The sequence below is a fragment of the Natrix helvetica genome (genome assembly GCF_964273705.1).
Source record: "Natrix helvetica genome assembly, chromosome: 3".
Taxonomy (NCBI): Eukaryota; Metazoa; Chordata; class Lepidosauria; order Squamata; family Natricidae; genus Natrix; species Natrix helvetica.
Genome location: NC_138549.1, coordinates 157,141,146 through 157,154,091, shown reverse-complemented (window position 1 = coordinate 157,154,091; position 12,946 = coordinate 157,141,146). Strand labels below are relative to the sequence as shown.

The 12,946-nt window shown below is 40.4% G+C and overlaps 1 long non-coding RNA gene across 1 annotated transcript in view; it reads left to right on the top strand.

Annotated features, from left to right (window-relative positions):
- The window catches only part of LOC309388763, a 259,500-nt gene that overhangs the window by 129,396 nt on the left and 117,158 nt on the right, over window positions 1-12,946 (top strand). The window lies entirely within an intron of this gene.

The following is a 12,946-nucleotide window of genomic DNA, read 5'->3' as shown; positions in this document are numbered from 1 at the left end:
GATAGCACCATTACCATTAATGAGTCTCCCCCTTGACAAAAAGTGGGAGAATTTTTCCTTTCTCAGAAAAAAATAAAATAAAACATGTTGCCCATCTAATTCTTTTGCCCACTCATTTGAGGGTGAATTTGCAAAGATCACTTGTGCCAGGGGTGGGTTCCGGCAGAGACTACTGCCAGCATGGTGCGCACACTTGATGCATGCTGCCCACGCATGCAGAGTACAACTAAAATTGTGCAGAATCAAAAAACAAGATGGTGGCACCTATGCCACCACTGGGAGAACCGTTTCGGAAGCGTGGCAGGCTTGGGTTGCTGCCGGTTCCAAGCCATCAAGCTACTACCAGTTCTGCCGAACTGGTCTGAAAGGTAGGAACCCACCACTGGCTTGCACCCAAAATCTAACATCTGACACGTCAAACAGGCTGAAGAAAAGTTCCTTGGACAAAGTTATTCATCCTTAGATATAGGTGGTCTCCAACATTGGCATCAGAATTTCAGCTGCTAAGCAAGACAGTTGTTAAGTGAGTCACACTAGATTTTGCATCCTTTTTTTGCCACGATTGTTAAGTAACTCGTGTGATTTTTAAGGGAACCCAGCTTCCCTCACTGATTTAATTCTTCGGGAGCCCTTTGTGACGGTCATAAATGGTGATCCCATGTCTCCAGGGTCATACTGAAACTGCATGTCAATACATACTGGTTGCCAAGAGCCCAAATTGACATCACATGACTGTAGGGAAGCTGCAATGGTTGTAAGTGCAAGGGCCGGTCATAAGTCACTTTTGTTGAGTGCCATTGTAACTTTCAACTTAAGTTGTAAGACAAGGACCACCTGGACAGATGCAATATACCTTGGAGCACCTAGGCCTGGCCCATGACACATCCTCATAACGTCGTTCTGCCAAAATGTGGCCTGGAGATAAGACAGGGCATTCCTCTATCCCAACTTTCTTACCTGTACATGGGGGTGGGGCATCGATCTGTAGTTCATGTTGTTGACTCTTGCGAAAAGACAAAAAAAAAAACCCTATGCTTCTTCTTTTCAATAATTTATTCTAATTTCTTTGTTGGAATTCTTTTAGCTAGTTCGCAGGGAAAAGGCTCTTGAGAGGTACACCTCATTTTCATGCACACCCCAGGGGAAGAGAGGACTTGTCCTATGGTGAAGCTGGCTTTCTATTGGCAGGCAGAGGTGGCAACTGGCTAAGAGACACCGGGGAGCTCTGGAATTTAAACTTGTTAGGTATTTTGCTTAATACAGCTGAGTTGGAATTTATGCTGGTATTGAAGTTTTTCATAGCTAGGCTATGCTCTTTGGAATGGGATTTCACACTAATGAGCCTTTAAAAAAAGAAGTAATGTCTGGAAGCAGATTTCAAAGAACATTTGATGGTAGCAATAGGAAAATTACAAACACAACCAAACATCACCCTCTACTGACAGACTTGAAGCACAGCAAAGAAATTACAGAACATTTTGCATGTTGGGAGAGACTAATTTATATTGTTCAAAATACAAGCATTGACAAAAGGATTCCTATTGCATCCTTTAGACAGGTTAAGCTACTATTTGCCATCTTCTACAATTGTTTTATCAGATGGGAATTCTAATCCAGCAAATCCCGAGACAGCCAAGTTATAGGTGCTGATTTAAGAATGTGTAAACTGTAAACGTTGACCAGCAATTGTGATATATACAGTACATTCAAAAAATGTTGGGTATGGGGACCCAGGCAAAAGAAACCAGAACACCACAAATAGGCCTAAGCAGTTCTTTATTGTTGATCACCTACTGTACCTTACACAATCAGGCTTCACTCATCTGTTTTGTGACATTTCCTTCTATTTTGGAATGTCTCTTAACTCCTGCCTCCTCTTTAGCCAGTGATTCCATCTCATCCCTGCATCCAATCCAAAGTATTAATAACTATATTTTTCTAGAACCAATTTAGGCAAACCAATCAACTAAAACACATGAAGTCCACACCTCTTAAATTTGCAAAGGTTGAAAAACACCACCATGGACCATGCAGGAAAACGGCTAATGAGGTGCATTTCTTCTAACCCTCAGTTGACTCTCAGCATCTGTCACCTGACATATACACTTACTCACCTCACAGTAAGGTTAACCTCCTGTTCTCCCTACTGTCTCTATACCTCATTGACCCGGGCTAAATACAGAGTCTTTGGTTAACTACTAACTTGATATCCTACTAATGTTACTGACACCTGATAGCGGAGTCCACAAGGTTATCTCTGCCTGTAGATCAGCTACTGTTGTCTTCAGTTCCTAATATTTGCTCAACACATTGCCTACAATGGCTAAACACAGATTTTGCTCCTGTAGTGTCCATCTTATGTACAAGGCAAAGAGGCAGTAAAATTCTGAGTTGGTACAACAGACCTTATTGCTGTCATTATCATAATCATTTATATCTCTTGTCTGACAGTTGATAGCATCATGGGGGTCTTCTCTAATTTCACTTGAATGATAACAGTCCCATGAGGTTAGCTAAACTAAGGGAGAATGAGTGACCCTAACCATCCATTGAGCTTCATGGTTGAATAGGAATTTCTCTATCATAAGTCGGACACCTTAATCACTGACATACTGTAAGATTGGTTATACCATTTCCGGCTGCAGAGTAGGGAAATTTCTCCACTTTGACAGTCAAAATTCTGATACTTCATTCTGCTGGTTCAGAACAAGATCACCTGAGGGCAGCTAGTAACTCTACTTAGGAAAAGTAGAATTTACTAAAGGGAAATGCATGCCAGTCCCTGAAAGTGTACGTACCTTTAGTAGTTAAATGTGATGTCTCCCTGCACTTTATATGAACACTTTACTTTTTAAAATATAATTTGGTGGGATTGGCTACACTATAGAATCCCCAGTTCTGATTGGTTGGTCCATTACTGAAAGTCAGGAAAACCAGTAACTTTGAAGTGTCTTAAAAATGTTGTTTTTATTACTATTGGTAACGGCAGCAACTATTCTAAGCTCATTTGAAAAATGACCACATCCTTGAACTTTTAAAAGGCAGATTGCTTTAGAGACAGGGGGCTATGAAGCAGCAGCAAGCAGCATTTTATCTGACAGTCTTGAGGGACAAAGAGTAGATGGCAACACTCATTTTACAGTATCTTATATGTATGTACTTAGAACAGACTCCAAGGAGAGGTTATTCAGATTAATGTTATGGATTGTAATAAATTCATCAATATCAAGGAGGCTAAAAGTTGATACAGTACTAACAATAATGAAAGTATTACATGTATAGTAATTTGCTGTTGATAGTTCATTCATCATTTATGGTGTGTTGTACTTTGGCTTTTTTTATTATTATTATGAAATAGTTTTGTGAAAATCCATTTACTAAATGATATGGAGATTTCCAATCATCCAAATCATGGTTGCTCCAGAAGTGCTTCTCCAAAAAACAGGACTGAAGAAGCTTCCTGGATGAGAAACGAAATGTCTTCAAGGAAAAACAAAGAAAGTTCAGTTGTCTTTTGGAAAAGCACCTTTGGAGCAGCTGAATGATACTTCTAGGTACCAGCTGAGCCTAATGAAGCTAATCTCTCAGCTGTGTTGATGAAATGGGTCCTGGATTCCTCTATCTTCAGTGCCAGTTGCTAGCTGATGGTTGTAATGTAATATAGATATTTGAGTTACAGGAGCTAATTTTGGAAGCCTCATTCACAATTAGGCTTATGGATAATTTGGATGTAGCAACTTCATTAAAAGTGAACTAAGCAGAGTAATCTAGGCAAATGAATGATGCACCTCTCCTTTTTTTTTTCTCCTCCTGCAGAGACAATCCTGGAACAAGTAATGTGCAAAGCCAGTTTAGTAAAAAAAACCTAAATCATATCACCTTGCCAAATTCAGAATGATGTAGCCTACCCATGTCCCTGAGTTTTATGAGAGATGGTAAGATTTGTGAAGAAAAAGGCTCAGAGAACATTATTCTTGGTGAGCTTTGGTACCTACAAGTTAATAAATTCTAGTTGTCTTGGTTCTACAGAATGCAGTTCTGTCTAAAATTCCAGTTTTGTTTTTCACCATCTTTCCCTGATGGGGCTCAAACTTGGAAAGAGCATCAGTCAATGGCTCGTTAGTTTGATAAACTGGTATAAGTGACTCAGGCAAGAATGGGTACCCCCAGCACAGAAGCATTTATGAGTCTCGGGGGAATTCTGCAAAACATCAGACTGTCTTTGCCTCCTGAATCATAGCAAAGTATTGAAATCTTTAATGTTTACATGTATATGAATGTGTGCCAATCTCTGTTAGTCTATCTAGTTCTGTTCATACCCACACATGTGTGTAAATATAGAAAACTCTGTTCCTGAAGTATCTAATAACTTTACTTTACTTCACTTTATTTCGTATTTCTAGACCGCCCCCTCTCCCAAAAGGGACTCGGGGCGGTGTACAGTCAGGCTAAAACACAAATGGAATACATAGAAATGAATGCATAAATACACAAATACTTAAATACTTAAATACTTAAATACTTAAATGGAGGAGGCTATATAAAACTGTACCTTCAAGTAAAGCATTTAAAAACAGTATTTAAAAAACGACCCCTAAAAATACCCCAAAAATTAAATTTAAAATAATTACTCATAAAATTCCCCAATTAAAATATCTGCCAGGAGGTAAGATAAAACTATGAGTGGGCCAAGCCGGCTAATCGAAACAGGTGAGTCTTTAGTTTTTGTCGGAAGGAGCGGAAGTCGGTGGTAGTTCTGATGTCAGGGGGGGGGGAGGTCATTCCAGAGGGTTGGGCCCATCACAGAGAAGGCTCTACTCCTAGGCGCCGCCTGTTGGCATTGCTTGGTGGACGGCACTCGGAGGATAACTGCCCAATACTTGCATAATGTCTTTCCTTTAAAAAAAAGTGTGTGTGCATTTATGTTTAGGCTATGAAAACGTCATCCCTAAAATATGAAATAAGTTTTTCCCACTTGGTTTCTATAACCAGTAAAGCATTCAAAAGCTTCTGGAATAGAATTACTTATCAAATGCAAAACTCCACCACAGGGTATTCAGAAAATCCCTCCATAGGTATTTCTTTCCATTTTCAGTCCGGAATGTACAATAAAAATGAGAAAATATTAATCTGGAACTGTCTGACTCTTTGAGCATACTATCCATTTGCTGGTTATCCTGCTGTCCCCACAGCATTCCACCTTGAATTTTTATTTATACAAACATGTGTCAGCATAAATTTTGAGAGAAATTTAGTTTACAAGGAGCTTCCTTCCAGATGTGACATATCTATCATCAGTGTGCTCCATTAATTATCAGACCCAGCCAACAGAATAAATTGTCTGTTTTACAGATTACATTGGTTGCAAAGTTAGCAAACCGTATTGATGACACTAGCATGGCAAAGGAAATGATAGGCAGAGGAACAATAATCAAGATTTTTTTTAAAAAAAAATTAATTTAAAAGGACAAAAAAATCCGAAGTAGGTTATATAGGGCAGCTTTTACAACTTGAATCACCTCCACATGTAGGTTCCACATTGAAAATGTTGCCTGGGGGAACATGGGATTTGGCTCATCTAGATCAGTGATTCTCAATCTTAATTTGAATTTCAACTCCCAGAAACTCCCAGCCAGTCGTTCTGCCATCAGGAATTTTTAGGCTTTTAACCCTTGCTTAACTCTTGCTTAACTCTGCTCGAGTGATCATAAAACGCCTAAAGTCAGACTAGATGAGGCATGCAGTTCTCCTGCCTCATAGTAGAGGGCGCTTTTTTAGAGGCCTTTTTTAACAGTCCATTATAGGATGCAGGAATTTGATTTTCAAAATAATCCAGGTTTTGCCTGCTCTATCTTTAATATGTCCCACAACCATATAGAACAGCAATGGCGAACCTTTTTTGGCTCGCGTGCCACAAGGGGGGGGGAGCGCAGGGGGGTCGTGTGCGGGCGTGCCGCACCCATAATGCACGGTGCCCTCCCAGTGTGCATGCGCACACAACGCGCAACCCCCCCATTTTTACATGCTTTTTTCGCCCTCCCCAGGCTCCAGAGGCTTTATAGGAACCTGGGGAGGGCGAAAAGAGCCCCCCGCCCCCCCAGAGGCCTCCAGAGGCTTCAGGGACCATCCGGACACTTCCCTGAAGCCTTCGGAGCACTTAAAACGACCCTCCGAGCAAACCGGAAGTGACTTCCGGTTTACTCGGAGGGTTGTTTTAAGTGCTCCGAAGAGCTCCGAAGGCATCAGGGAAGCCTCCGGACAATCCCTGAAGCCTTCGGAACACTTAAAAACACCCTCCGAGCAAACAGGAAGTCACTTCCGGTTTGCTCGGAGGGTCGTTTTAAGCGCTCCGAAGTGCTCTGAAGGCATCAGGGAAGCCTCCGGACGGTCCCTGAAGCCTTTGGAACGCTTAAAACCACCCTCCGAACTCACTCCTTCCATGGCCAGCTCAAGCCTGAGGGTACCATCCTCGTTGCCAGTGTAAGATTGGGTAATGGATAGGCACACACAGGCTTAACGGTAACAACAGCTCTTTATTAAGTACAACAAGTGAGAACAATCCAGCGAAGGTTGAGTCTGACAGCAGCCCTTTTATAGGGAGCTGTCAGACCTTTCGACCAATAGGATTAAACCTCTGTTCCCACCAGAACAGAGGTCCCTGGTGGAAACCACTGTAGTTAGAACAAGTATCTAACATTTAGGTTCCAGAGTTTTGAAAGGTCCCTCCCTTCTTTCCACCCCAATCATTCTGTGAGATTCAAAAAGCAAAGGAAAATTAGCCATTTTAACTGCCTTTGTACCTATTTTCCAGAAACTTTAGGGAAGAATGTGACCCCATGGCAAAGCATGTCAAATTCAATCCATGTCAGTCAGAAGGGCCAAAAGAAAGATTCCTGCCTGAATTTCAAGACTGCTGTTAGCATTGACTATATCAAATTGAGTAAATATTTTAGTTTCCAGTACGTACATGGCGGACAGAGTAGGCAGCCATACCTGATTAGCGTTTTGTAGACCCAACAGCTAAGCAAGATTAGTACCCCAAAGCAAATTCTAGGAATATTGGCTATGGTGGGAAGTTTTAAAAAATCTGAGGAGATAATAAATCAATTCCATAAGTCTTCCAAGAAAATAGCATGAATATTGGGTCCATTCTGGGTTCCAAGAACTGGTTCCATGCCGAGAATCATCGTCTCATTTGATACTCAGAGGCACTGGATTCCAGGACATTTCAGAGCCTTCAAACAGTTTTCTTACATCTTCACATGTGCTACAAATTTCACCAATGGACCATTTCTTGACTCATTTTATACACCTATGTATCTCAAAAGGAAAGTTAGTGAGCAAAAACACAAATTTACCTTTAGATTGTGTTATCCTCTGAATCATCATTTAAAAAGCAGATGTCAAGAAAAGGCTGTTATTCTAAGGGTTGAGGTTTTCACTTTAAGTTACCTTATGTTCCAAGGCACAATAATTTATTTGTAATGGTTATGTGTGACCCACATAACTATTGATTTATCATAAGCAAACTATATTGTGCAAACTCAGCCAATGGGGTTGCCCTTAAAGCCTTCCCCAATATGGTGCCTTCAGTTGTGTCCAACAATTCCTCATATGGCCATCTTAGTTTGGCATTCTGGGAGTTGCTGTGCAGTATATTGTTGGAAGAAATGTCCTTCTGGGTTCAGCTCCAAGTGGGGAAAAAGACACTGGAAACATGGAGGCTGCTTGGAAAGATGGTTTTAATGGTGGACAGGACCACATGGCTTGAGTCCTGAACAGAAAAGGTGATCACATGCTTCACTGTTGGGAAGAAGAATAGAAGGGGGAAGAGAAGCTGAGTCCCTGGTTTTATGCCCTCTCTGGCCTTTGATCTTGAGCTTGTATTCTGATTGGTTGTCCCATGGAGCCATGCAGGGGCAACTCTCTAGGCTGCATTTTGAATCCAGGTTTGGTTGAGTTCTCAGATGCCATGTGGTGAGTTGGGTAAAGGGCCAATATGATCATGCCTTAATCCCATCACCTTGGAGCTGAAGGGGAGAACTCTTTATTATGTAAAGGGACTGGCTCGGCCTTCTTAATGGCCCATTGACAAAGGGGGATGGGCAGGAAGCTGCAGGGAGCTATTCTCTCTTTAATAAAACATGTTTCTTCCTTTTCACATCCAGAGAAATATTCTGCCTTTTCAATATTTCCTAGGATATTTCATTTTTCTGGGAGAGGGCTGGGTGATAACTTCCTACAATATCTAGAAAGCACCAGATTTGGAAGACTGAGATACAATATAAGTCACTAAACAAGTCAATGGAAAGCTAATCTCCTACATGACAAGTCTGCTTATACTCCTTGTGCAAGCCTTATTTTCTGTTGACCAGTATGCCATGTGCTAATTAGAATGACATATAAGTTCTCTTTCAAGTTGGATTTGACTCTTGAAGAACTTCAAAGACACACCTGCGTAACTTTCTTGGCAGTAATATGGAAGTTTGTTTTTACAACTGCTTTCTAGGATACTTTATCAACTTCTCAGTTGAGGCTATAGGCCTGTATTTTCACTCAAACATTAACCAGGTTTTATCTTGCTTCATTTTTCAAGATCAGTCAAGAATTTTTAGATGATGCCACCTAGCTGGGGAAATATGAAGGGCTCTTGTTTTCTTTATACCCATCAGAGTGTGCTGGGCATTTATTCTGACTGCCTCTAACACATTCTACACAATATATCTGTGCAATATTCAAATAACTGGATTAATTAATATTCACGTATCTGAGTCATGGATGAATAAAAGTGTGCATTTATTTGCACCAGGTAAAACCTTCTTGGAATGAGATTTTATCGCTAATAGCAGATTAAAAAACTACAAGAGATATGTGAGAATATTCAGGTTTGAATTCTACTCAACATGGATGGCTGATGTTAGGCCAATCATGATCTTTCAGCAAATCTATTCCACAGGGAATAAAAGTAAAATAGAGGAATACTGCATACCATTATTTGCCTCTGAAGGAAAATGGGGGCATACAGAGTACAGCAACAAAGAAAATAAATTGTGCTGGTACTTGTTCAGAGATCTTTGAAAAATGTCCCACAAATTTTGTATGAAAGTTAATTAGTGTAATAGAAAGAGCAACCTCTAAAGAAAAATGCTTTCGTGGGAGGATGATTCCTTGTTGTCAATTTGTAGTGTTGGAGAATTGGTTTCCATACCATTATTTCACTGTTCATGTGCTGGTAGGAAATATCTCTGAGTAAGCTGTGATTCTTTTAATGTGGCACAGTGCAATTATATTTAAAAAAATGTATAAATTGCAACATGTATTAAATGTCAAAATACCTACTCTGAATAATGAATTCAAATGACATTATTTAAAAACATGCAAGAAAGCATCTTCATAATTATATGTTATCAACACAGAGACAGATTAGCTATTCTTTTAACATAATTAATTTTATGCACAATGCATTTGTTTACGGTATTTGTCATTATTCATCAATATAATTACGAATTACTGAGGATTGTTTTCTAGCATCTTTTTAGTTATTTTAATTGCCAGTTGATTTCCCTTCATTTCCACATTTCAGATTCTTTATTATTTTAACTACTGGGCATTATTCCATATTAGCTGCAATCTAAATGGTTAAATTTAACTTTTATCTTCTTCTTCCTCCTTCTCAAGTTGAGCTTGGCCCCTGGTGACTTCACAGAAACACCAATTTCTAGTTGCTGCTCATTCAAGTGTTTGAGTATAAATTGAATGAATCAATACATTTATTTATTTAGAAATTTTACATTGCTCCCAACTCTCATTCAAGTGTTTGAATATAAATTGAATGAATCAATACGTTTATTTATTTAGAAATTTTACATTGCTGCCCATTTTAAATAACTCTGAACATGTAACAGTCTATGGACCCAAAACAAAAATGTATGATAAAACTACCAATAAACAGAACAAAAAATACAATAATTCTCATAATACAGTAGCCAAGACAATCATAATTAATTCTCAACACAAAAATATGTGTTAGGTTCTTGTAAAACCCTCACAGATGCCTTGAAGAAAAGCATCCCAGAAGGCCAATACAGTTCGAATCTCAGAATGGAGCAGTGACGTGCGCTGAGGTTTATGGTTGGTGAGGCACTGACCCAGTGGTGGGTTTCAAATTTTTTTAGACTAGTAGACTTCAACTCCAGAATTGCACAGCCAGGCATGCTCAGTTCCGATTTAAAGCGACAGCATTTGTTTTTCTCCTTTGCGAAAGAATTTTCCTTCTTTCTTTTTCTTTTTCTTCTCCCTTCCCCTCCTTCCTCCCTCTCTCCCTCCCTTCCCCCTCTCTCAAACACACACACACACACACACACACACACACGTTGGATTGGACTACACACACTTTCCCCCAGCCCTGGAAGGATCCAGCCCAGCTTCACTGATTAGTTTGAAAAGGCAACATGGCTCTGCCTGCAATCAAACCCTAACCCTTCCCTCCAGCCTTTGCCCACCACTGATGACGGTGGTGAGGCTGTGCCTCCCCTGCCTCCCCTGACTGCACGTCACTGGAATGGAGTAAGTAAAGCTGTTCCATAAACCAGCAACTGCAACTGGGTTCAATTCAGCTGGATTAGCCAAGGTTGTACTAAATGTAATTGGTATTGCCTTAAGGTTGTAATGGTTAATTAATTAATTCCCCTCTAGGATTACAGTATTTCATCATTTTCTTCTATCACATCAAGGCACAGGTCACTTCTGCAGCCACTGGCTGACCTGACCCCCAAGTCATATCTGAACCATAGTAATAGGCCACTGTTGGAAGAAATGTCCTTCTGGGTTCAGTTCCAAGTGGGGAAAAGGACACTGGAAACATGGAGGCTGCTTGGAAATATGGTTTTAATGGTGGACAGGACCACATAGTTTGAGATCCTGGGAAAAAAGGTGGTCACATGCTTCAAGATGTTGGGTGAAGAAGAAAAAAGGCAGAGATGCTGAAAGTCCCTGGTTTTATGCCCTCTCTGGCCTTTGATCTTGAGTTTGTATTCTAATTGGTTGTCAGACTCTGATGGGCCCATGCAGGGGCAACTCTGTAGCTGTGCTTTGAGTCCAAGTTTGGTTGCCTTGCTGGCTGATGCAAATTTCCCAGGTGCCTTGTGGTGAGTTTCTGTAGAAGGCTAATCCTACCTTTGTTATGTAGAATAGACTGGCCCAGGCCTTTAGGTCAGGGCTATTAAGAGTCTGTTTCCTGCCTAAAAACATGTTTCTCCATTTCTTATCCAGAGAAATATAATATTCTGCCTTTTCAATATTTCCCAGGATATTTCATTTTTCGGGGGGGGGGGGGGGAGGTTGTTTAACTTCCTACACCACCATGACTAAACTCATCCATGGCAATGAAGCCAAATCAAACTGAATCTGTTACGGTTTGGCACAGAGATGAGCCACATACAATCCATGGACTGTATGTCACAGAATGCCTTTTGCAGCCACAAAGCAATCCTGAAATAAGAAAGGTTTTGTGCATAGGAAGCAAAAAAGGTTGATTTGGTCTTTTTTGTAACTGGAATTAAGAGGCAATATGGGTGCCATTTCATTCATTTAAAACATGTGGAAAACCTGTGTCAGCCATTTAATTTTTACAGGGAGAAAAGGGATCTGTAAGCTTTAAGCACCATTTCCAGTGTTCAACTATACAAAAAAATAAACCTTGCTTTTTAAAAAAAAACTGGTAAAGTCACAGCATCTTCAGTAACATCTCCATGGTGTCAAATACCTTTTTGTCCTTTTTTTTTTGACAAGGAAAAAGTGAGACTATCTTGCCTCGTTTCCATTTGATTTGTCATTCTTGCCATTTCTTTTTTCTTCCTATTGCTGCAATTGGATTTTACTGTCATTCGTTTTGATTATGAACTGCCCAGAGCAGTACAGAAGTTTAACAATAAAAATAAAGAAACAGAATTCATGAATATCTGCGGTTTGTTTTTGTCAAAAACAAAAAAGCAGCATTGTGTTGCCATGCCATGAGATTTAGGTAGGTGTGCATCACGACACAAATCTAAAAATGGCAGGTAGTGGCTAGTGATGGCAAGAGACTGCTTTTTATCATTCTGTCCCCCTCTTGACTCCCCTGCAGACACAACTGAATGCACTCTAAATTGTGCTAATCCTGTAATTTGGATCATAGGTTGTTGCCATTGCAGAACAGCCTGACTGTACACTGTGCACTCTAGCAGCAAAAACTGGACTGGCACCTTATTCAAGGTTTTGCTCCACGCATACGTCTCTAAGCAACTAGATTTCCTGGCAAATTGCCTTGCAAATGGTCAGTATTGTCTGGAAAAGTCCTGTGCAGATGCTGAGAACCAGTGTGGTCTTGGGATGACTCAGGGCCCATCTATCTGTGGTTTCTGAAATATGGAACATTTGCTACAAATTTGCAGGAATCTTGGTCTGTGAAAAAACCTACCGCTTCATGCAGGCCTTCCTGTACCAATAGCTTTTCTTTCGCTTTTGATTTTCTTCTTCCCTTGTGGAACTATAAATTAGGATTGTGCCTTATGTACAGTTTTGCCTTTCAACTATCAACCGCTTCAGGATGGGGAGAGGAAGAGGGAGGGGGAGAGGGGGGGAGAGAGAGAGATACTTAGGTGGGTGGGTGGATGGATGGATGGATAGATAGAAGATAGATAGGGATAGGGATATACGGATAGGGATATGTGGATATAGATATCCATATAGATAGCCATATATCTATATGTATTTATTTTAGCGGCGACTAATAATCGAGCAGAAACGAGAAACATGGAACGCAGAAAGAACCGCGTGCTTATACGAACTTATTTGGAAGCAAGCCTCGTGCAAATCTAATAGGGTTCCTCTTAAGTAACACGCCAGTCTCAGACAACCGCAAAAAAAGAACGCTGGCTCGCTCTATGGGCAGAAAGACTAGCTCCGC